The following is a 24,538-nucleotide window of genomic DNA, read 5'->3' as shown; positions in this document are numbered from 1 at the left end:
GGAGTTTGCAGACTAGCCAAAGAGTGTATACATATCTATATCATCTAAATTTGTAGACCTACACAGTCATGTGTTTGGGGCACTATAGAGTCATACCTTGTTGGTGATATGACACAATCCCTCCTGCACTCTGTGATGACAGTTGCTCTCTCCTTTCAATGCACAGTCATGCTATTCATTTACACTTGGGTGCTCCTGGAGGAGGCAGAGAGATATTACATGCTTGCATGACTCTGCCAGCAAGAAAAGATGTATGCAGTGGTGTTGTAGCCATGTCAGTCCCAGAATACTAGAGAGACAAGGTGGGTGAGGTAATATTTTTTATTGGACCAACTTCTGTTGGTGAGAGGGACAAGCTTTTGAACTTACAGGTCTTCAGATCTCAGAGACCACCTTCCTGGGTCACACCAGCTAATGAAGAGTCCCCGGTGAAGGAAAATCAAATGAGGGGATGGGTGGAACAGAGGTTGCAGTGGCACAAAGCAACAGCAATAGCCCCTCTGCCAGCAAAGGAGTTCCCCAAAAATGGTTTGTGCCAGCTTGGTGGTATGAGAGGGATGGAGAGGGAATGGGGGCTGTAGCATGGGACCTTCCTATAGCCTCTTCCAGTGGGTCACCTGTATGCCGTCATGTGCCATCAATGCCCCTCTGCCATGTATATTGGCCAAACTGGACAGTCTCTATGCAAAAGAATAAATGGGCACAAATCTGACATCAGGAATCACAAGATTCAAAAACCAGTAGGAGAACACTTCAATCTTCCTGGTCACTCAATAACAGACCTAAAAATGGCAATTCTTCAACAACAAGAACTTAAAAAACAGACTCCAACGTTAAACTGCAGAACTGGAATTAATTTGCAAACTGGACACCATCAAATTAGGCCTGAATAAAGACTGGGAGTGTTTGGGTCATTACAAAATCTAATTTCCCCCTACTGTTACTCACACCTTCTTGTCAACTGTTTGAAATGGGCCACTCATTACCACTTCAAAAGTTATTTTTCCTCCCTTGGTATCCTACTGCTAATTGAATTGTCTCGTTAGACTGACGTCCCACTTGGTAAGGCAACTCCCATCTTTTCATGTGCTGTGTATTTATACCTGCTACTGTATTTTCTACTCCATGCAACTGATGAAGTGGGTTCTAGCCCACAAAAGCTATGCCCAAATAAATTCGTTAGTCTCTAAGGTGCCACAAGGACTCCTTGTTGTTTGTACAGCCCAAGTGGCGCTTAAGGCTGCCAGCCCCATGGTGTGACTCCTTGTGGATGGTGCCCTTCCACCAGCACACACCCAAAACGTGCAGCCAGAGATGACATGTAACTCTTGATGGTGGGGGGCACAATTTAAAGGCTAGGGGAGGAGGGACATGACTGCCCCACGTGTCGCCTCTGGGAGGTGGGGAGACATGGGGAAAGTTGAAACTTGCCTCTGGCTTTGGCTGGACTTTTGCTGGCAGCTGGTGCAGAGCCCTTCACAGGTGAGAAGCCCCGTCCCGCAGGGTGGCCGGCCAGCGTGCTGGCTGGGAGGAGGTGGGACAGGCTGCGGTTGGGAGCTGTTTTGCCTGTGGGTGTGAGCCTGGGATCAGTGGTGGGAGAGATCCCAACCTGGGGAGTGAGGGGAGCTCAGCATGAACTGCGGTACCGTTAGACCGGCTGCTTCATTCCCCGGTGGAGAATGCAGAGAGGGGAAGGCATTGAGTTGTTAGCAGTCAAGCAGGACTCAGCCCACACAGCCCAGTGCACCTAGAGATGGCAGGGGACTGGGTGGGCTCTGCCCTCAGCACTTCAGGAAGCAGAGCCAACTGGAAGGCAGAAATCTGGGGCAGGGGCACGAGACCCTGCCTGACCCCTCCCCATGCATTGCCTCTGGGTGCAGCAAGTTTTTCTATGAGAGCAGTAGGAAAATCTAACCCTGTGGTTGCCCTGCAGTTGCAGAGAGACCACTGCATGGAACTGTGTTCTAAGATGAGGTGGGCTATTCCATGTAAAGTAAGAATCAAGTACTCTCCTGGATTACACCCTTTGCAGTCACAGTGAAGTCAGTGGGGATACCCTGGATGTAACTGAAGTCAAAATCAGTCTAGAATTTAGCCATTACTATTATTACATTATGTTGAGTTTGAATTAGGAGAAGAACCCGAACTGGATTTCTGTGCCCCTAAATATGGGGATGCTGCCGTGATTAGCTTTCCCAGGAAGTCGTTTGATACATTTTCCCCTTAAGAACTGGGGAAGGAGTGCAATATTTATATAGCTCGCAAAGGGCCCTCGTTTTGAGCCACATCACTCAGTGCCGTCTCAAAATTAGCTACGTTCCAAAAAGAAATGTAGCATCCTCTTGCTTTACTTGTTGAAAATCAGATGTATGAGAAATAAAGAATCATGAATTAGCTTATAGAAAGAGTGATTGGCTCTGAAGGAATCAATCCCACAGCATTTTAAACTGGCATAAATATTTTTTTTGTGATCCCCATTACACAACTCCCCCTCTCCATTGGCAGGTTTGAGAGGTGGAGCGATATGGTAGAGAGAGCAAAGAAGCAAGTGTCAAGATTCCCAACTCTCAAGTACCACGATTAACTCCTCTGTTCATTGGGGATGATAAGAAGAATATCTACCTACACTCACAGAAAGGTTCTTAGCATTAAATAAATGAAGGTTGGAAACAGGGTGCATTGATTTAAATCAAAGCTATTTAAATGATGATTTAAATCAAGTGGAAAGCCTGGATTTAAATCATCGATTTTAATCAACTTTTCCATTTGTACTTGTTACTTTCTAAAGAAAGGTGCATTTTCATAGGTTGATACAGCCATTAAAATATCTTGATCTATAACTAAAAAGAGCCTTTACACCAGATTTGGTACATCTATATGCTACCTAGGAGGATGCACTATAACAATATACATTTATTTAAGTACGGTAATTATATAGTATAATTTTTTCAGATTTATATTAATTGTACCGTTTTAGTATGTTAGAAAATGGTGAGTGATATATTGCTTATTTATTAGATAATGACCTTTTTGCACATGATTTCTGTCAAGCTGCATTAGGATGGTAACTGGAATGTAATTAAACACACAAAACAGCATCTACAATTTATTGTTATTAAACAAAACGCGCCTCTAATAGAGCACATAACCTGATTTGTCGTATGTATAAAGATTGAAAAGCAGCTTTTAACTCAAGGTTTTTGATAGATGTTCATGGAGTCAACATATTTTTTTTTTTATTTAAATGTTTTAAGAGATTATAATAACGTTAGACTTTAACATATTGTGTCTTAAATTCAGATTTCATTTTAAACTGGTTTATTTTTCAAAAAGAAAAATCTATTATTTAAGTAAAAAATCTGATTTATTTGATTTTTTTAGGAACAATGATGATGATGATGGTTAGAAAAGCAATTTGTGATCTTTAAAAATAAAGCCACTTGTGATGAATCACTGAAGGAGTGGAAAGTTAGTGCGAAGGTCAGAACAGAATCCTCCATCATTACTTGGATTACAATAGCACCTATAGGCCTCACTGAAGATCAAGGCCCCATTTTGCTAGGCTAAAAATACCTTTCAATCCAAAGAGACAGGACAGCCTAAGGGAAACAGTCACAGAGAAGTCAGTGACAAAGCTGAGGCTAGAAAACTGGTGTCTCAGTTCCCAGGCCAAAGACTTATACACCAGACCCTACTGCCTTTCACATACCTTACACCCAGAAATCAATTCACTGGTGTATATTACATTGATTTCAGCCTTTCTGACCAATAGAGCAATAACCACTTTCTGTGTTTACAGGCATTAGCCTTGCCTACCACACAGAAAATTTGGTTAGAAGCCATTGTTTCTGTATTAAACAGTGACAGCAGGAAGTAATAACTCACCACAATGTACACCAACTTAATTGTATTACCTCTTGGGGGCGGGGGGGTGTAAGCAAACAGCTACTGCATGTTTTCCGCACTCTGGATGTCTGTAATATGATACAGAGAGAGACTAACTGCATTTGGCGAAAGTTCAAGGAAAGGTAAACCAAGGAAAGAGGCAGGGCCAGGAGATTAAAGGAAAATGCTTTTCACACAATAATATCTTATTAGATGTTCTCAACTTTCATTAGCGTCTTTGTCCCATTGTCTCCTTCCCCATCTACCCAACTATCTTGGCAACAATAACAGACTTTGACAGGTGCAAGAATAAAACCCATCTTTCCAAGAAAAACAATTGATACTTGTTTCATCAAACTCCATAGCAAAGCCTGAATACACAAACATGAAGGTGCAGCCCTTGGTGATCAATGTTTTTAGCACCCATAGAAGATTTACACCCTGTTCCTTTTCACACTAAAGAGGCTGCTTTCGATCTTCAGAATGCCATGAAAATAAAGCTAGACTTACCGTCAAAATAGAATTAGGGTCAGACTCTGCCGTTGGATACAGCTGCGGTGTGTGCGCGCATCTAAGGCAATGTTTGGCCTTCCATTAGTAAGTTCCGATGGCATAGCTACATGATCCAAGAAGAAGGAAAAAATGGTTACTGACCTTTCCATAACTGTTATTGTTTGAGATGCATTGCTCATGTCCATTCCACATTAGAAGTGCATGTGTCATGTGGTGCCACATGCTTATTTGACAGTATAAGGGACACCACCAGCAATGCACCCTCTCCATTCCTTCTTGCCGGCTAACTCTGAAAGAGGGGCAGGAGGATGGGTCATGGAATGGACATGAGCAATACATCTCAAAGAACAACAGGTATGGAAAGGTTAGTCACCATTTTTTTCTTCTTCAAGAGCTTGCTCCTGTCCGTTCTACTTTAAGTAACTCACAAGTAGTACCCAAGGAATAGGGCTCAGAGTTCATGGACATATGAATTGCAACACCGCTCTTCCAAACTTGGCATAATCTCTGGCCTGCTGGGAGATGGCGAAGTGGATATATCATGTGAGAAGACTTACCTACTGCTCACTGGTGGGTGGAAGGCTGAGATTGCCCTAGGTGTACCTTGATAGATGCGAGGGTCAGAACTTGTTGTTTTAGGTGGAGTAGGTATTTGAGTATAGACTGAATGGAAGACCGAGTAGGAGAAAGACCTCACTAGGATGACCATATCAAAAAATGCCTTCACTTGGCCAGGTAGGTAGCCTAGTAGACAGCTTCCTACTACCTAGCAAGAACTGGAAGACTTGTTCTGAACAGGCCTGGTTCCCTGGGTTCAACCATGGAGCTACCACATGATTGGATGAATGGCCCCGAGGTTTGGATGGAGTAAATGGCTGTGGTATTGTGAGATTATGTCCACCTGGAGTGGGAGAGGTAGCAGGGGGCGCTGCCAACAAGTCTAGCAGCATGCCAAACCAGTGTTGGCGTGGCCACACAAAAGCTATAAGAATAACCTCACCTTGTCTCACTTGATTTTCAGAAAGACTTCGTGCACCAGAGGAATTGTAGAATAGGAGCTCTTACCATAGAAGCAAAAAGACATCTGAAAGGGAGACCAGGCTGTGACCATGACACAAGCAAAACTGATGGCATTTCCTGTTCTACTTGTTGAGAACAGGTCTTCCTGGGGAGATTCCCAAATTGGAAGATGAACCTGGTGACTTATGGGTGAAAGGATCACTTGTGGTGGGAGGAGAAAGATCTGCTGAGGTGATATGACAGGGCATTCCAGGCTCCTGGGAGATTGGCAGCTTTGAGGTAAATGGAGTGCTTCATGCAGAAGTCCCATAGAGGAATGGCCTCCTGACACAGGTGGAGGAATACTCTCCTTCTTGCTTGTTGATGTAGAACATGGCCACAAATTGTCTGTAAGTACCCGTACTACTTTGGAAGAAACACTTGGCAAGGTAAGCAGACCATTCTGAGCTCTCTGCTGCTTATGTGTAGAGAGAGCTCTTCCTGGGACCAAAGGCCCTGTATTCTGAGGTGATCAAGGTGGGCTCCCCAACCCAGATCGTAAGTGCCCAAAACTAGAGACACCAAAGACTACAGGGTGGCAAAGGAAATGCCTGCCACTGGGGCCTCCTGAATATCTATGCGACCCCGGTAGCGAGGCTGAGGTGGATGGGGGCAGTTGACAACACTTGTAACCTCTGTTCCTCCTCTTGAACAGGTCCTGTCACACCGACAGAGCTGAGAAGTGGGCTGATTTCCGGGGCCTGAAATGTTTCCTCAAAGGAGCCAGAGCATATAGGCCCAAAGACCTGAGGGTGGCCCATGAGTCCTTCAGGACATGGAGCTTTGTATCAATTTTCTCCAAAAACAATGAGCTACCTATGAATGGGAGGTCTTGGGTTGATGGTTGGACCTCCTGTGGTAACCGCAGGGACTCAAGCCAAGAGCACTCTACCATAGCCACTGTGGAAGCCATCGTTCTGGTTGTTGCACTGGATGCATCCAGACCGGCCTGGAGTGAGGCTCTGACTATATTCTTTCCCTCCTCTAAGAGGGCAGAGAACTCTTGCCTGGAGTCCTGAGGCAGTGAATCTTTAAACTTCAACAGAGAGTCCCACATATTGTAATCATACTTCCCCAGCAGGGCTTGCTGGTTGGAGATACGAAGTTGCAAATCTCCCATTTAATACATGTTTCTGCCAAAGAGATATAGTTTATTTGAGTCTTTCTGTTTGGGGGTAACACTTGCCTGGCCTTGTCTTTCCCTCTCATTGGCTGCCGTTACAACTAGGGACCCAGGAGGAGGGTGAAAATATGAGTGCTCATACCCTTTAGCGGACACATAGTATTTCTTCTCTGACCTCTTCAAAGTGTATGTGGGGAGAGAAAAGAGAGTTTGCCACAAGGCTCTGACCAGTCCCATAACAGCCTCATTGATGGGCAGGGCCATCTTAGGTAGAGTTGCAGTAGCCAAAATATCAATGAGACTATGGGAAGACTCCTTGAGCACCTCAACCTCAAGTCCTAGATTAGCAGCTGTTCTCTTTAGAAGCTCCTGCTGGGCATTCAAGTCATCTTGCAGCAGCGAGCTGCTCAGCCCAGAGACAGCCTCATCTGGGGAGGAGGAAAAGCCTGTACTGCCTTCTCTTCTTCTGCCCCTTTACTTCCATCGGGCCTACATCTTGTTTGCCAGTACTGGACTTGGTACCAGAGTTGGGGGTCTTGTGCCAAATGGACCAGTGTGGGGTGCCTGCCTCTCAGATCAACCGAGTAGGACTGGTGGGACAACAGCCCTGGTCCTGGGGGAAACTCCCACAGGTTTCAGAACTGCCACTGCATAGGCCACTGTCCTCCTGGCCAGGTGCCAGCGGGGAGACCTGCCCCAAGATCCAGCAGAATGTGGGACAGGTACCGGCAACAGCTCTTTGTATCAGCATAGGGTTCCAACTCAGACTCTGACAGAGTCCTCCTGAGGTGACCACAGGGGAGCAGGACCCCTCACTTCTGCCTGTTTGTGCCAAGGGTCTAGGGACTGGTGTCAGGCTGAGGACGACTTTGCTTCTGGAACATACCAAGGGCCCCAGTGCCAGGAAAGAGTTTGGAGCTCGTGCTCATTGGAGCCGGCGGTTGTCCTATTGGGGTTGTCGGTACCAGGAGAGATAACAAGTCTCTGACCGCTGCAAAGGCCTCCTGGATAGAAGGCACTGTGATTCTGCTGACTTCCTGACATCAGTGGGGGATCCCACATGGATTCAACAGGAGTGAGAGAGGAGGAGTGGCTTGACACAGGTTGCACTCCACTGTCAATTTGATTTAAATCAAATCCACCCTGGCAAAAACCAATGAACAAAAGAGCCCAGTGAATTAGATGGCTCAGGATTTTGGTAACTGGATACAATGGGTCTAAACCATCACTACTCTGTACCTTGTGTATTAATTTATACCACTGTATAGTGAGAGCAATATTTTTCTGGGGTTTGACTACAGCATGTGCAGTACAACAAAGAATCAAGTTTCAAGTCTAGGTGGGTATAACCAGTTTTGTTTTGTTTTTTTTTCCATTTGACGGTTCTTTCATGGCCAGTGGGAAATGGGAAAAAGGTCTAGCTTCTGTCTAGTTCCTGGTTAACAAGTGTTCAGATAATATAAAATGCTAATTAACACCATTCTTAGTATAAAAGAGTAGAGGGATGCTGAGGCAATACTATATAACTCCTGCACCTTAGCTCAACTCTTTTCAGGACTTTTCAGAAAACATGACATAGCTTTAAACCTCAGGGCTTTTGTATGTAAAACCCTGATAAGTAGGTGTCAGTAGATCCCAGGAAACTTCAAAGAGAGAGTACCATTCAATTTCTTAGTAAATAAATGTTTAACGCACGTAAAAGCATTGTAAATTGTATTTGGAATATCATGAATAACTTTAAACAAAAGCTGCTAGTCAGTAAATCTAGTATTATTCCTTATCCAAACTTCCCCACTTTGTTGTTAAATATATTTATATATAAGGTTTTGACATAACATGTATGCTTCTGTTCTGTATCACGTCCATCAAAGCACATTCTCTTCTGATCCTCTCTCAGAGAAGATTTCTTAGTCTTTCTAGTGGGGCCCTAATATATACTGTGTGTCACCTGCACTCTTCAAAGCTTAGCAGAATGGCAGCATCTCTGTTCTTACAAACACTTCAGAACCCTGTCAGTAAACAGAGAGTCAAGGGAGTTCCACAGCTAAAAGCATTCTAATGCTTGGCTTAGTAACTGACTTGTCCTCAGTTGCTGGTGGTTACCAATATATGCTAGCCAGCATATCATGTGAATAATATATATTATCCACACTATATCTATATCTATCTATATATATATTAGCATGCAATAAGCATAAATAGTATTAAGCACAACTATAATAGCATTTATATAGCCTAAACTGGCCTATGCTTTTTTATATAACTCTGTCCAGTAATTCTAAGTATCCATAACCCCTACCATTTACTGAAGTAAGTTTTTGAATTGGGCAAATAGGGAAGCTTTCAAGATCAGGGCAGATGAGTGCTTTACCACAGCACCGGGAAGGGAGTTATTCTCACTGCCCAGTACTGGAATGTCCCAAAGGGAGAGGAGAAGACATGATTGTTCTATCCTAGTACAAACCTAGGAGCTGCCTGCACACCCATTGGTGCCTGGTATGCATGTGTTCAGAACAAAGAGAATGGTATCAGAGAAACAAGGTAGAAAGCTGATTGATTACATCTAGTTTCAGAGGAGATACAAAATACCTTTTACTTGTAAACAGGTAAGGTATAAAAAGATGGCGCTAGGGATGTTACTTGGGGAAGATACCTTCCACATAAGGTTAATGTAACAGTCATGTCTTCCTGGAGACTGGTTTCATATAGAACCTTTTTCCTGCACTATATTATATTGACTTATACTAATTAATCTGACTGGCATTGGTTATTAGGTCTCTTGAATATATTTATAACAAACCAAAGTGTGGTCATGCAATTAACTATACAATTTATCAACACCGGTGAAACAAAAATCTGTAATCTGCAATCAAAATGGAATGGATATTGGGATCAGCATATAAAAAAAACTACTCTTTTGATTTCTAAGGCTCTCAGTTCTGTGGGGCACTATCTTTTTTTCCCCATAAGTCAATTCAGGTATGTCCAGACCCTGATTTCATTTAGCTCTGTCCCTGTTCTCTCTTTAACTGAGACAGAAACCCAGTTCAAAGCAGTTAGCTAATATCTAAATGTAAATTCCACAAGGTGTGTAGCACCTAAAGGAGTCAATTGCCCCCCTCCAAACTCTCCCTCCAAGTCCACAAAACACAGTCAATAAACCAAACATTATCCTAATGTAGGACTTCCCTAGTAAGTAAATCTGGAATAACACTAACCTGTATCCAAAGTGGTAGAAGCACTGGGAACCAGCCTGCAAAGCAGACACCTCTTGATCTACAGGACTGTCTTTAACTCCTATATTTATAACCTCTCCCCAGCCCCCCAATGCTCTGATTGGCTCAGCTATCAAATGGTGAATATCTGTGGGACCTTTCTATATAGCTTCAGAAGCAGCTACTGAGCATGTCCAGTAACTGCGGTACCCTACTTCTGGATATTTCTGGGCCTTTCTAGCTGAGTTGCCTTGATGTGAACTCCGCATATGTGCAGAGAGACACAGTATTCCAGCTAAATTCCAGTCTCCTGGACACTGCTTCTCTCCCTTTTATGGGTCAAGCAAAGTCAAATGCTGCTGTATTTTTTTTTTTTTTTTGAAGAATAAAGTACATGGGCTATATATGAAACGATGGCCTGGTGACTAAAACTGTGGGGTAAGAGGCAGAATTCCTGGGTTCTAGTCCTAGTTATGCCAGACTTTGTGTGTGAGATTGAATAAGTCATATAAGCCAACATTTTGAAACCGGGTTGCCTAAATTTAGCCACCTAAATTTACATCGTCTTTGCATAAAGAGACTTCATTTCCAGAGGTGCTGAGTATCCTCTCTCCAGGGCCAGATTTACATCTTACGTACCCTACGCACAGCGTCTTCAGCACCCCTTGCCTACAGCCAACCCCCAACCCACTGCCACTCCCTCCCCCACGCTGGCCGAGACTGGCCTGGCTTCTGCACCGGTCCCAAGCAGCGCGGCTCCGGGGAGGCAGGCGACAGAAGTGGGTTAGTGGGAAAAGCAGCCGCCTTTCACTTCCCCAAAGGGGTAGGGGGAAGGGAAAAGAAAGGGAGGGGAAAATAAATTCCACCCCCACTGCCCCTTGCTCCCCACCCACCAGGGAACCTTATATAGGGAAATCTGCAGCTACCCTCCAGGCAGGTTCCATGGGGATATACCCCGGCTCCAGTTACAGGGAAGGGAGTCCCTCCCCCTTCCCCGATCCACCTGTCCCAGAGAAATTGCTAGCCACTTTGCTCAAAGTATCAGAGGGGTAGCCGTGTTAGTCTGAATCTGTAAAAAAGCAACAGAGAGTCCTGTGGCATCTTTAAGACTAACAAATGTATTGGAGCATAAGCTTTCGTGGGTGAATACCCACTTCCCATGAAAGCTTATGCTCCAATACATCTGTTAGTCTTAAAGGTGCCACAGGACTCTCTGTTGCTTTGCTCAAAGTGTTGCTTGCCGAGCCACCCTAGGCTTCGTAGCCCTGTCAGCAGGAGGAGCTGGTATTTGGGACACAGAGCAGGGGTGAGCTACCCTGGCAAGTCATCAGGTGACGCTGACTCTGGAGAGTCCAGCTCCAGCTCCTGCTGCTATGACAGCTCCCTTCCCAGCAGCCACAAGTGTCATGAGCCAGCAGGTCAGAGCCTAGCGAAACAGAACGAACAGGGAAGACCACTTCCCCCTACACATCCCCTGCGCCCCAGGTCTCCCCCCAGGTCCAGCATTCCCAAAAGCCCAAAAGGAATAATTTCACCTGAAACACTGCTTTCCAAGGGTTGTGGTAGATTCCCCATCACTGGTGATGTTTTAATCAAGAATGGACGTGTAGTTCAAACAGGAATTATTTGGGGGAAGTTTTTTGGCCTGTATTCTGCAGGAGGTGAGACTACATCATCACAGTGGTCCCTTCTGACCTTAGAATCTATGAATATCATTTTGAAGTAGTTTGTCGTCTCCTGGCATGGCAGTAGTAAATGGTCAGATGGTTGAACGGAGTAGAGCTGTGTCTGTTTATGCTGGTTTTGGAGTTTGAAGAACATTAAGAAATTGCATCAAGTAAGCTGCTTTACAGTACATTTCTCCTTTCTCTTTAAGATCCATTTCATATCCTTGCTTTATAAAGCACTATTCGTTTTGTTCCAGTCTCTCTCTCATGCCCCTTCCTTTCTCCATTCACTCATGTAGCTTCAGCCTTCTTTCTGTCTCATCACTCCTTTGCATCAACCGGGCAAACAGTTGCACACACGCTTAACTTTACGGCTACCACACTGCAAATGACTTGTCATAGGCCAGTAGTCCCATTGCACTCCAAGTGAAAAGTTTCTGTTTATGTGTTTACATGATGGGTCCTTGGTACAAAAGCCTTTTCCTCTGCAGCTCTGGCCATCCACAGCAGCCTTCCTGAATCCCTCCATTCTCCACCTCTTTTTAAATCCCATTTGTATATATGTAATTTCTGCCTTGCGTACACTTCTCACGCTCTCCTTTCATTATTTGGGGGAGGAGGGGATTAGCTGTAACTGTTTTTTTATTCTGGAAAACAAGTTGGGGTACAATTTGTATTCATAAATATGCAGCTTGTCCACGTGATTAGTCAGACGGCTTCTGAGTATTCAATGAACAATGCTGTATAACATTATGAAACTGACTGACTGGTTATAATACTATCACAAGAACATAGTATTGCATATTCTTGTTTAAAAGTTGTGGTGATGAATTGAATGAAGCCACTTTTCTTATACAGATGTTTTCCCACTAACAAGCTGATATCAGCCAGCAAATGAACATGCCCTACTCCGGCATATACCTGCCCAGGATTTAATACACAATCACTTGCCTGGGAGCATGTAACATCAGTATCAGTGTAATTCAGTAATCACCAATAGACAGGTAGTACTGAAGAAAAATTCTTTCCACTGCAAATATCACTGGGTGAAATACTCTGGCCTGTGTTATGCAGGAGGTCAGAGCAGATGATCATAATGGTCCTTTGTGGCCTGAAAATCTACAAATAAACCTATTTATGGACATGTTCTTGGCTAAAATCTGATCAAGGGAGCTGCTGTCCTCAGGTGACTTTAACTCTCAGAATACGAGGCCTCGTTCCCAGCATGACTGTCTCATAGGAAGAAAGATCACAGGGCAATCTACTCAGCTGTGCAGCTGATTTACCTCTGCTGAAGATCTGCTCCACAGTCTTCGTAAATTGCTATCCATCTCCGGTACACATGCAATTGCTCGCGTGGTTTGGCACCTGCCTTGAACACAGGCTTAGGGATGTGTCACTCTCCTGTCCCTTTTACCGTCGCACTAAAATGCAGCTGTGAAATGGAATAGTTTAGAGAACCCGATGCATCCGATTCAAAGGAGATGTAGGAGATAGGGAAGAATGTGTGTGTTATTGTTGATGAGTGGATGCAAATCTAATAAATGAATCTAAGGGAGTGTCTGGAAATTTGTGGAACGTGTATGTTGTGGCAGACAGAAGAAGGCATGCAAATAACGTATAGGAAATGCAAACGTATTGAGCCACCTACTGGGAAACCTACTGCAAACGTAGCAGCTACTGGGTTCTCAGAACCTCATTGAGTGTTTTAGGAGGCTTTCTAGGCACCCTTTTAAAAAAGTCTTTACATTAAGACTCCCATGGTCTATTATCTCCATGGCATTTTAAACTGCATCCGTATTCCCAGTTGTATCTAAAAAACAGCAGCAGAGCCTTCACAGTTAAGCAGGGAAATGCCACAATCTGACAAAGAAAATGCTTTCTTGAAGCATCTGAGTAGCCCCATTGACTCAACGGGGCTGACTCACATGCTTAAAGCTAAGTATGTTCTTGAGTAGGCCCTCTGAAGTCAATAGCACAATTCAAACACCAATAACTAACAATATCCCAGGCTTCAGAGGTTCACTCTGCTCAATTTCCTATTTATTACACCACACAGCAGGTGGGACATCATCTGTATAGATTGATCCTGCCACTTCAGGAAAGCAAAACATGGGCTGCTGCTATGTGAGCTAAAGGACCCCATTCCATCAGCCAAGCCTGTAGCAGGCTCACCAACTTCTACCTGTGGCCAAGCCACCACTATAAAGGGACAGGGTGCCACAGTAAGCGTGTTACCTCCTCAAAGAAGAGCCAAGATACACATGTGCATTGCCACATGGAACAACTAAAGATTTTGTCTGCTCTGCCACTTTAAGAATGGGAAGGTTCGCAAAGCTCTTTTGTGTGTGTAGCTTGATTAAAACATACTGGATTATTTGTGTTTTCAAGTCAGCAAGTACATTCTTGCCAGCGGCATCCCATTTGTTAGGCCGTATGCGACCTTTCTGTTTTCAAATTAACTCTCCGGGTAGGTCTTTCTGGACTTACAGTGGCATTCAGCTTAAATAAAGCAAAACAGTTTGCAAAATATCATTCTCCATCTCGCAAACCTCTGTGTCCTTCATAGTGACAGGCTAACTGAACTGATGGGCTTCACTTCTCATAAAAGTGAGGAATTATTCTGCTTATCTGCAGTACTTATACCCCTGCAGGTTACAATGGCCAATAGAAATAGACATTTCCTGAGATGCAGCAAAATATATGTTTTGTTTTGGACCCCAGAGGAAGCTCTTTTTAAATGACAACAACAAGAGGCAGATATAAAGTAGATGCGGTAATATCTTTTCTTGGACCATCCTCTGCTGGTGGCAGGGACAAGCTTTCGAGCTACACAGGGGTCTTCTGCAGGACTGGGGAAGGAAATCAGTGTCTGAATTAAGTACAAGTTTGGACAGATTGTTAAACATAAGGGGTCTGTGAAGGGGTGTTCACCCCTCCCTTGCCCTGAAAGGGTTCATGTAGACCTAGAAAAGGCTAATTAACCCAACAGGCCACAACTGAGGGGAATCAGGTTGCCAGGTAATCCCCTGACTGACTGAGGGAGCCCAGCTGAGGAGGAATGAGATGGGCTGGACTTATTAAGACAGGAAAGTAGAAGCAGAGGGGCTGCTGGGAAAGTCTGCTGTCACTCCCTGGCAGACGGGAGGTTCCATTGGACTGGCAGACCCAGAGCAGGGGGAAGCCAGAAAGGTAGGGCAGGACTCGGAAAGGCAGATAGGTCTAGAAGGGAAGAGACCTTAACTGCTGGCTAGAGAGTCCGTGAACCAGAACCCAGAGTAGAGGGTGGGCTTGGGTTCCCCTGCCAGCCACTGTGGGAGTGGTACTATGAGGCCATGAACAGGATTGTTGAAGGAGACTTTGGAACCCCAGATGGGGAAAATGCATAGAGTGACCTGGCCAGAGGGCTGACCTTGTGGACCAAGAGAGGGGCTGCAGACCCAGAGAGAGATTTGGAGGATGGCGTGCAACTGTAAGAAGAGGTGTCAACCTCATGAGCTATTCCCCAGAGTGACCAGGAGGACGCGCCATCCTAGTGGTGAGTGGAGCACCCAGCCACAGTTTGTGGGAGAATGTGGGCATGACGGTCACCCCTGATATAAAGGGAGTGCGAGAGACAGTTTGGGACAGCTGCCCTGATATGAGGGGAGTGGGAAAAGCTGTAGAAGAGACAGTTGGGGCAAAGGGACAATGGCCCTCCAAGAAGTGAACTGGGGCAAGAAAAGAGGTCCCAGGGTCTGGAAGCCAGAAGCCCAAGCAAGATATTGTTACACCTGTATGTGGAGGAGACACCTTAGGAGAACTTGCCCCTATTGGGAAGAGAAGAAGCCTAGCCCTAAAGGAGGGAAAGTAAGAAAGCCCCAATGTGTCCAACTTGTGAAGAAAACAGGAAGGGGGGATGCTAGTTTCACCTGTGGGAAACCAGGACTTATGAGGAGGCGGTGTCCTCACAGACAGAACAGTAGTCCAGGGAAGGGCAGAGTTCCTGTGCGAGACGAAATCAAAGAGACAAGCCAGGAGAAGGACAAGGGATCCAGAAAAGATCAAGCAGGACATTTGGACAATTCTGAAACTATTTTTTCAAAGCTTTTGAGTCTTGAAATTTGTGGAAATGTTTGTCTTGAAATATTTCAGTTTTAACAAATCAGCATTTTTTGACCAAAAACCACTTCGTCGAAAAATTCCCAACCAGCTTTACCACTTCATCAGTGTGAGGAAGGGATTCACAAACTGCCTCTGAATAGACCATGTCCATTTCTTCCCTTGACATTTTAAAGGCTCAGGTCTTCTCCTGCCACACATCTGGAAAGGTCTCTGAGGAGGAGTTTAGTAAAGAGCAGCATGCTGATTTCATGTGTCAGAAGTGTCAGAGCAATGCAACCTACCATAAATATTTGATCATATGAGATGCACAGTGCATGGATCTTTTGTATTATGAGCCTTGGTTTGCCTGCTTTGGTTCATATTCCATCCTAGCACAGCATATCCAATTTCATTGAAGTCAGTGTAGTTATCTTTTACACGAAGGGTGAATTTGTCTCCTACTGTGCTCTTTTGAAATCTAATATGCACAAATTCCTGAAACTAAATAAAAATACATGGTATACTATTGCTCAATATTACAAATTAAGATCAATTAACTGACATATTTTCCCCTCCCACTTTCATTTAAATCAGTGTCATGTGTTCAGGAGATGATTATACAAGGAAAGAATGTTATACAAGATTGCAGCACACTTTGTCTAAATAAAGTCATCATTTAAAAAAAAATCCTATAAAAAGACATTTTTCTCATCGGCATCTGTGCACTGACGCTAATTAGCACCCATGAGCATTTTGAAGGGTTTGGGGGTGAATGTACCATCATTTCAAAGTCTGAAATGTAGAAATGACAGATTTTAGAAGTAGGAAAGGGCCACTTTTTTCTCCTGTCATTTATGTTAACAGAGATTCTCCTTCAGCTCAGATACTAGGGGTCCGTGCTTTTGAAACAGCGGGAAACCTAAGTTCTCCCTCCTGTGTTGGTGTGAAGTTCTCAGAGACCACAGAGTGGATCATAGTGATGTCCCTGAAGTTCTTAGCTGGCCCATGTATTTGTTGCAATATATGAACCATGTGCTGTTCATTTGAGAGGGTGGAGGGATGAAAGGGTTTCATTAGGTCATTTGTCCTTCAAAGTTGAAAAGAAGTAAACAAAATAGAATAAAAGTCTGTTGAATAGCTCTGGTGAAGCCTAGTTTTTTTATTTAATTAAATTTTATAGACTGGATTTATTTTGCTTGATTAAAATCACCATTTGAGTGCTTGAGCCCTGTTTGATAAGATGCTGTACTATAGTGGTTTGAGCATTGGCCTGCTAAATTCAGGGTTGCAAGTTCAATCCTTGAGGGGGCCATTTAGGAATCTGGGGCAAAAATCTGTCTGGGGATTGATCCTGCTTTGAGCAGGGGGTTGGACTAGATGACCTCCTGAGGTCCCTTCCACCCCTGATATTCTATATACAATAACTAAGGGCTTGTCTACACTACCAAGTTTTATCGACACCCAAAAGTCGATAAAACAAAAATTGCCAAAGGGTGTTCACGCTTGCTCCCTCTGTCGACAGATCATGTCCACATTGGGGACACCATCATAGACAGGGTGAGCAGTGCACCATGGGTACGTATCCCACAGTGCAGTGTTGTGTGAACGAAGAGCTGATCGCTGCAGGAGTTCTCCCACAGCCCCTCAGCTGCCGAGAGCAGCATCATGAGTAGCTCTGTGAGCTCTCCGTGCCGAGGAATGGCCAAGCAGCACAGCCGTCTGTGCTCCTCCCCCTGCAGCAACAGTCTGCCTACTGCTGCGTTCCTAGTGCCGGGCAGAACAGGAGCATTCCAATGATTTGCTCTCTGTTTGTTCCCCAAGCGATCAGGGCAGGCATTGTGGGATACTGGTGGGAGCCAGTTCTGTCCACAAAATAATCAGCAGTGGCTACACTGGCTCTTTGTAGATAGTCAGGGCCGGTGCAACCCATTAGGCGACCTAGGCGGTCACCTAGGGCGCTAGCATTTGAGGGGTGGCATTTTCTTCGGCGGCAGCTGTGGCAGCTGGATCTTCGGCCGCCCCGGTCATTGTCAGCATTTCAGCGGAGGGAGCTTAGGCAAGGGCGCAGGGAGTGCCCCCTGCAGCAAGTAAAGGGGGGGGGCGGCACGCAGGGGAACTCCCCGCCCCAACTCACCTCTGCTCCGCTTCCTCCCCTGAGCACACCGCCCCGCTCTGCTTCTCTTCCTCCCAGGCTTGTGGCGCCAAACAGCTGATTGATGCCACAAGCCTGGGAGGTGGGAGAAGTGGAGCAGCGAGCCTGGGAAGCGGGAGAAGTGGAGCAGCGATGGCGTGCTCAGGGAAGAGGCGGAGCAGAGGTGAGCTGGGTTGGGGAGCTGCCACACGGCTCCCCAGGTGGGGATGAGAAGCTGCCGCGGGGGGGGCTGAGGGCGGGCGGGATGGGGAGCTGCCGCAGGGCTCAGAGAGGGGGCGGAGCAGAGGGAGGTGCCACAGGGGGGGGGGCCGCAGGGGGGGGGGGGGGGGGGGGGGAGCTGCCGCAGGGCTCAGGGAGGGGGGAGGACACAAAGTGGAAGTTTCGCCTAGGGTGCGAAACATCCTTGCACCGGCCCTGTAGACAGTAAAGGGAGGGGAAAAGATAAATGTCTCTCATAAGGGGGGGGAGATTTTGTTGCCAAAACTGGGCATTTTTCGTGACAAAATCCCCATTGTAGTGTGTACGCTCTTGCTGTTTTGTCGCCAAAGTCAGTTTTTGACGACAAAACTTGCCAGTGTAGACAAGCCCTAAGTGACCAAGGGGTCTTGATCCACAGCCCAATGAAGTCAATGGCAATCTTTCCATTGACTATATTGGGCTTTGGGTCAGCCCCTTAAAACACAACAAGAATAACTCCTCTGGACCGTCTGTAGCGTGGCAGGTTAAATTACATGTTGCTAGATGATTTTGTTGTGCTGCAAATCATTCACCGAGCATTATGTGTTCTGTTAACTGAAACCTTCAATTTCTTGTTGCTACTGCGATATGAACTTTTGGGGCGACTCTTATAAATGTAGCTTGGAAAATGTTATTAGACTGCAGTGACCTGTTCAACAGTTGGGGCTGCTGAATAAGAAGGAGGAGCAGATTCTCAGCTCCTGCAAATTGTCATCGCTCTACGGGAACTGTGACAATTTACACCCACTGCAGATCTGTCCCTGAAAGTAATAGCTCTCCTCAACCCTAAGTGGCTTAATCCTTCTTCGTATTTGATGTTTTAATTTTATACATATACAAAATACAGCTTCAATCATGCAAGCCGTTCCATGCAGGAACTCAACCGAACCCCAGCCACACAGATGCATCCATACAGAGCTGCTCACAGAATCTGGGCAGATAGCACGTTCCATGTATTTTAAATAATAAGAAAATGGGTGGGGTTTCTTTACAACTTGCAACAATGCTTTAAAATGTTGAGGGGGTACTTTTCATACAGTGCGGAAAATATGTATTTCCACACCCCTGCCTCCCATCCCAGATTTGGATTAGCCAGTTGGTAGTGAGGTTTCTTTTTTGTGTGTGTAATAGTTAAAGCCACAATTCAGCAAAGACCTGTCAGCAACGCAGAGGTGAAAGTAAGCCGGTATGGTCCAGTACGGCGTATCGGCAAGAGCCGGTATGCTGTGCCGGACTGGACTGGCTTCTCCAGTGGTGATTTAAAGGGCCCAGGGCTCCAGCCACTGTGGGGAGCCCTGGGCTCTTTAAAGTGCCGCCCGAGCCCCGCTGCCGGAGCTCCGGTGGCGCTTTAAAGGGCCCGGGGCTCCCCGCAGCAACCGGAGCCTCTAGCCCTTTTAATCGTTGCCGGAGCACTGCCGCTGCTACCCCAGTGGCAGCAGGGCTCGGGCAGGGATTTAAAGGGCTCAGGGCTCCCTGCAGGGGCCAGAGCTCTGGGTTCTTTAAATCCCTGCCTGAGCTCGGCTGCCGGAGCCCCGGGCCATAGCCTGAGCCCTGCCGCCCTGGGGTAGCAACGGCAGGGCTCCCACGGTGATTTAAAGGGCCCAGAGCTCTGCGGTGGCTCGAGCCCTGGGCCCTTTAATTCGCCCCAGGGTTCTCAGCCGCCTCTGCACCTGGAAGCTCCGGGGTGATGTAAAGGCCCTGGGGCTCCCAGCCACAGCCGGAGGGAAAGGCCCCGCCTCTTCCCGTTGAGGCCACGCCCCTTCTGGCTGAGGCCACACCCTACTCAGGACTCCAGGGTACCAGTAAGTCCTTTGTTACTTTCACCCCTGCAGCAACGTCAATCAAAGTTAAGGGCATACTTAAGAGCTTCAGTGAATCAGCACCTAAATCTGTTGATCATATGGAACCTTAAGACTATTTTTTTACCTTCTGTGCCCAGTATAGTATTCTGCAGGTTATATGAGGCACAGCAGGGTAGGCAAGGGAATGAACACAGAATTGGGTAGTAGGAGTGTTGTTTCCTGCTCCAGGCCTTGGCTAATCAATCCTTACCCAGCTACGCTTCAGAATGCATCAATTGTAGGAAAGCTGGAGGTCAGATAGGTGCAATAGACTCATCTACACCAGTTTCACCACAAAGGTGCCTACATAACACCCATTTTACAGTCCCAATCCAGAATCTGAACACTTGTTTGCCAAATACTTTCAGCAATGGGGAAACACTATTTGAGCAGAATGGTTTCCCCGAGCCATTCTCAGGAAGCTGGTGAGTCTTGCTACTACTTTGCTACATCTACACTGGCTAACTGTCACAGGTACTTATCTATGTATATGCTCATGCTTGTACCCCATATTCATGCCGAGTGCCCAAATATACTGTGCTGGATATGGGATAGCTCAGTGGTTTAAGCATTGGCCTCCTAAACCCAGGGTTCGGAGTTTAATCCTTGAGGGGGCCACTTAGGGATCTGGGGCAAAATCAGTACTTGGTCCTGCTAGTGAAGGCAGGGGGCTGGACTTGATGACCTTTCAAGGTCCCTTCCAGTTCTAGGAGATGGGATATCTCCATAAATTTTAATTTTTTTGTTTGTTTGCTTATAACCTTTAAGCTGAACCCCCAAGAAAGCTATTTGGGGAGCTTAATTTTTGGAATTGCTCTTTTAAAATCTAGCAAAAGCCTATGTTCCAGATATATTGTCTGTCTTTTTTGTTTTTAATAAAATTTATCTTTTTTTAAGAACAGGATTGAATTTTTGGTGTCCTAAGAGGTTTGTGCACGTTTGATTAGTTGGTAGCAAAAGCTAATTTCCTTTGTTTGCTTTCTCAGCTCTTTCCCGGAGGGGGGGTAAAAGGGCTTGAGTGTACCCCACAGGGAGGAATTCCCAAGTGCTCCCTCCTGGGTCCAAGGGATTTTTTTTTGCATTTGGATGGTGGCAGCATTTACCAAGCCAAGGTCAGAGAAAAGCTGTAACTTTGGGAGTGGCGAGTATTATTTTTTAAAATCCTTGTGTGCCCCCACCTTCTGCACTCAAAGTGCCAGAGTGGGGATTCAGCCTTGACAGGGATATATCTTGAACATCAGGCGGGCATGGCATTCTCTCAGCTCGGCCCCAAACAAAGCTCTAGACCACATCCAGCTGCTGTAAATACACAGGGGCAAACATTCCTACTTGCTTGTGTTTCAACGCCCAATTTAGTTCCCCTCCCGCTGACGGTCAGTAGCTGGTCTTTTAGGTAATGACTCGCTGGGTAATTGGGACACACGCCTCTGCAGGCATAACAACTTTTGGTTTGTGATTGTTCTGTGGAGGGTGTTTACCCAGTTAAATTGCAGTTATTGTCTTTTGCTTTGAGTTACCCTTCACAGCTGTTAGCCAGATCATAGTTTAGGGAGAATTATTCAGTGTTTAAAGGATCTTGAAAAATGTTGATGAAGGGATTGGTTAGGGGGTAAGGGGTGCAAGTGGTTTCACTCATCGGCTATTAATAGAGAGTACCCCCATGGTTCTCAGTGATCATGGTGTTTAGGGGCGGGGGTGGACTTGAGGAGAAGCTGTTGGGCTGTTAAGTATGTGATAGCACAATGACATTGTTTTCATGTTCTTTGTTTTGTCAAAGGCCTAGGGAAGTTTATCCACCCTCAACTTTATTAACTGAGGGGAAAAAAGTAATCTGTTTTGTCAGTGCATGTTGCACTTTCAGCATATTCCCAGCTTACTTATTCACATATACCTAAATGGGGAGTTGGGGTTGGAAGGGATATGGAGGACCTTGCACTGGGGACTTATGCAACTTAAGGCACTGATTTGTGGAGCCCAAAGCCAAAGGGTAGACTAAGGTTGCCACTTATCTGGGTTTTACCTGGAGAATTCAGTTTTTGGCTTCTGTGTCCGGGTGCCATTTAAGGTTGCCAGATGTCCAGTTTTTGACCGGAAAGTCAGGTCGAAAAGGGGTTCTGGCAACCCTTTTTGGTACCTGAACCAAAAATGGTTACTGCAGAGTGGGGAGAGGCGCCGGGTCATTAACCCGTGCCAGATCCTGCTCAGCCAATACCATGTACTACCTGTAGGCAGGCTCTTTGAGATGATTCAGCGAGCAACAGAGGGATGGGAGGTAGAGGAGCGAGTGACAGGGGCATGGCTTTGGTGGGAGGGGAGGAGAAGGAGCAGGAGTGGGGCCCAGGGGGTCCAGTCCACTCACTCTCACTCACTCATGCCCGTCACCACAATCGGGGTATGGGCCGCCAACTACAGATCTCCAGAGTCCTCTATCCTGGGCCATTTGCTCTAGCTGGTTCCAGGTATAGCCCATTTTTATGCTATCAGCCTGAAGGTCGCGTCGCCAGGTGTTTCTTGGACGGCCTCCTTTCCGCTTGCCTTGGGGGTTCCACTGCAATGCCAGTCTAGTGATGTTGGTTGGCTGCTTGTGTAGTGTGTGTCCTATCCAGCCCCACCTTCTCCTTCTAATTTCTTCCTCTGCTGGAAGTTGACGGGTCCTCTCCAAGAGGTAGATGTTGCTGATGGTGTCTGGCCAGCAGATCTGGAGAATCCTTCTAAGGCAACTATTTATGAAGGTCTGGATCTTCCTGGTGGTTGTTTTAGTTGTCCTCCAGGTTTCAGCTCCATACAATACAACTGATTTCACGTTGAAATTGAACAGTCTAATCTTTGTTGCCAAAGACAGCTCTCTGGAGCTCCAGATGTTCTTGAGCTGTAAGAAAGCTGCTCTTGCCTTACCCATCCTTGCTTTGATGTCTGCGTCCGTGCCACCCTGTTGGTCGATGCTGCTGCCTAGGTAGGTGAAGGACTGCACTTCTTCCAGAGGGCTTCCATTCAGTGTGACTGGGTCATTACTGATGGAGTTAATCTTGAGGATCTTGGTCTTGTCCTTGTGGATGTTGAGGTCAACCTGTGATAACGTGGCTGCCACTACGTTAGTCTTCTCTTGCATCTGCTGTTTGCTATGCGAAAGGAGTGCAAGGGGGGTCCAGTTACTAGCAATTAAAAAGGTGGCAACCATGGGAAGATTAAAAATAAAAGTTTTTCCTTTTCATCACAGCCTGAATGAAGGGTACACACATAAGTAAAGGAAATAACATTTATTGTAAGTAGCACTGGTAACATAACTGAGAACATCATGTAAATGGGAACTTTGAAAGAAAACCGAACAGATAAGAAGAACATTGTAACTAATGCCTACAATCCCTTGTCCTTGGGCTTGATCTCCCCCTCTCCTGGGAGAGTAGGGGAATAGCTGTGGAAAATGGTCTGGGGGAACATGGGGATGTCTTCTGTGCAGGGTTTAGGGGCCGGATACATACAGGTCTTCGGGCACAATTTCAGGCTCCTCATTCCTCTCTCGCATGTTCACAGGACTCCCCTTGGGAGGGGTTTTTGGGTGCCAGTGCAGGGTGTTGTACTGGAGATCTGCAGCGTCCCCCCCTCTGATAGGGGTGGGGATTGGATCCTCTGCCTCAGCCGCATGCTGGGCTGTAGATGCAGGAGGAGGAGGAGCTGAAAGACACGGAGGAGATGCCAGTTCCTGGACACTGGCCGTGACTATTGCAGCAGATGGGACCCAAATCCTTTCCACCACCACTTGTCCCAGGGACTGCTACAAGGCACGCTCCCAGTCCCTTGGCAACTTTGGGTTCTGGTGCCTGCTGAATCTTCTCCTCCTCTGGTTCCTCAGGAGGGGCTTGCTGAGCCAGTTCCTCCAGGCAGAGGTGCAGAATAACTTGCTCCTCTTCCTCTACGTCTTCCAGGGCCTCTTTCTCTGTGGTCCCCGATGCTTCCTCACACTGGCCCCTATCAGCATCCTTTTGGATGATGAGCCTGGCAGATTTAAGGAAGGGTCTTGTGTTACTTCAGGCTAGGTACTGGGAGCCCTGGAGAGCACCCAGTCCAGTTCTCTGAAGAAAGTTAATGTTTGAGGACTTCTCCCGGAGTGACTGCTGGAGTCTTTTGCCCTCGGTCCTGGAGCTTAAGCTGCTTGATCCATTCCTGGCCCTGGCCAGAGTATGGTGAATGACTGCCTGTGCCAGCCTCTCCAGAACTTCCCAGTACAGATGGACGTTCCTGGTTCTGTGGGAGAAGTCAGAGAGGACAGTGAACTCTGACCACACATTTATCAGGATCTGGGGATGCTCGGCTGGCCAGGCAGCAGCTCTTGGAGCACATTCCATGTTCATGTGTGGTGGTGAAAATGCAGCAGAAAATTGTTTGAATTGGTGTGCACAGCTCACTACTACTGGTGAAAACGGGGGACAAGGATCAGGTAGGAAAGGGCTCAGTTCATTCTGGGGACGGGATTGGAGGACTGTTGATCTAAGGACATGGAACACATCACTTACCCCATCTACACTACAAAGTGGCACAGGTACGGGGCCATGCCACAGCCTGAGGCATGTTCATACCCACACTCTCAGGTGTGCTAGTGTTCTTGCCCCCCAGCCCCCCGAGTGGTTTTTCGGCATAAGCATGTGTGTGGACCTGTGTAGATGTAGTCTGAGAAAGAAAAGTGTTTTCTTAGATGACATGCCACAAACCAAACAGACAAAAAGATTATTAGTAGCTCACTACTACTGCGTTATTATTTCTATTAC

Source organism: Trachemys scripta, chromosome 5, assembly GCF_013100865.1.
Source record: "Trachemys scripta elegans isolate TJP31775 chromosome 5, CAS_Tse_1.0, whole genome shotgun sequence".
NCBI classification, from domain to species: domain Eukaryota; kingdom Metazoa; phylum Chordata; order Testudines; family Emydidae; genus Trachemys; species Trachemys scripta.
The sequence above is the reverse complement of the archived record's forward strand: the minus strand, read 5'-3'. Positions refer to the sequence as shown.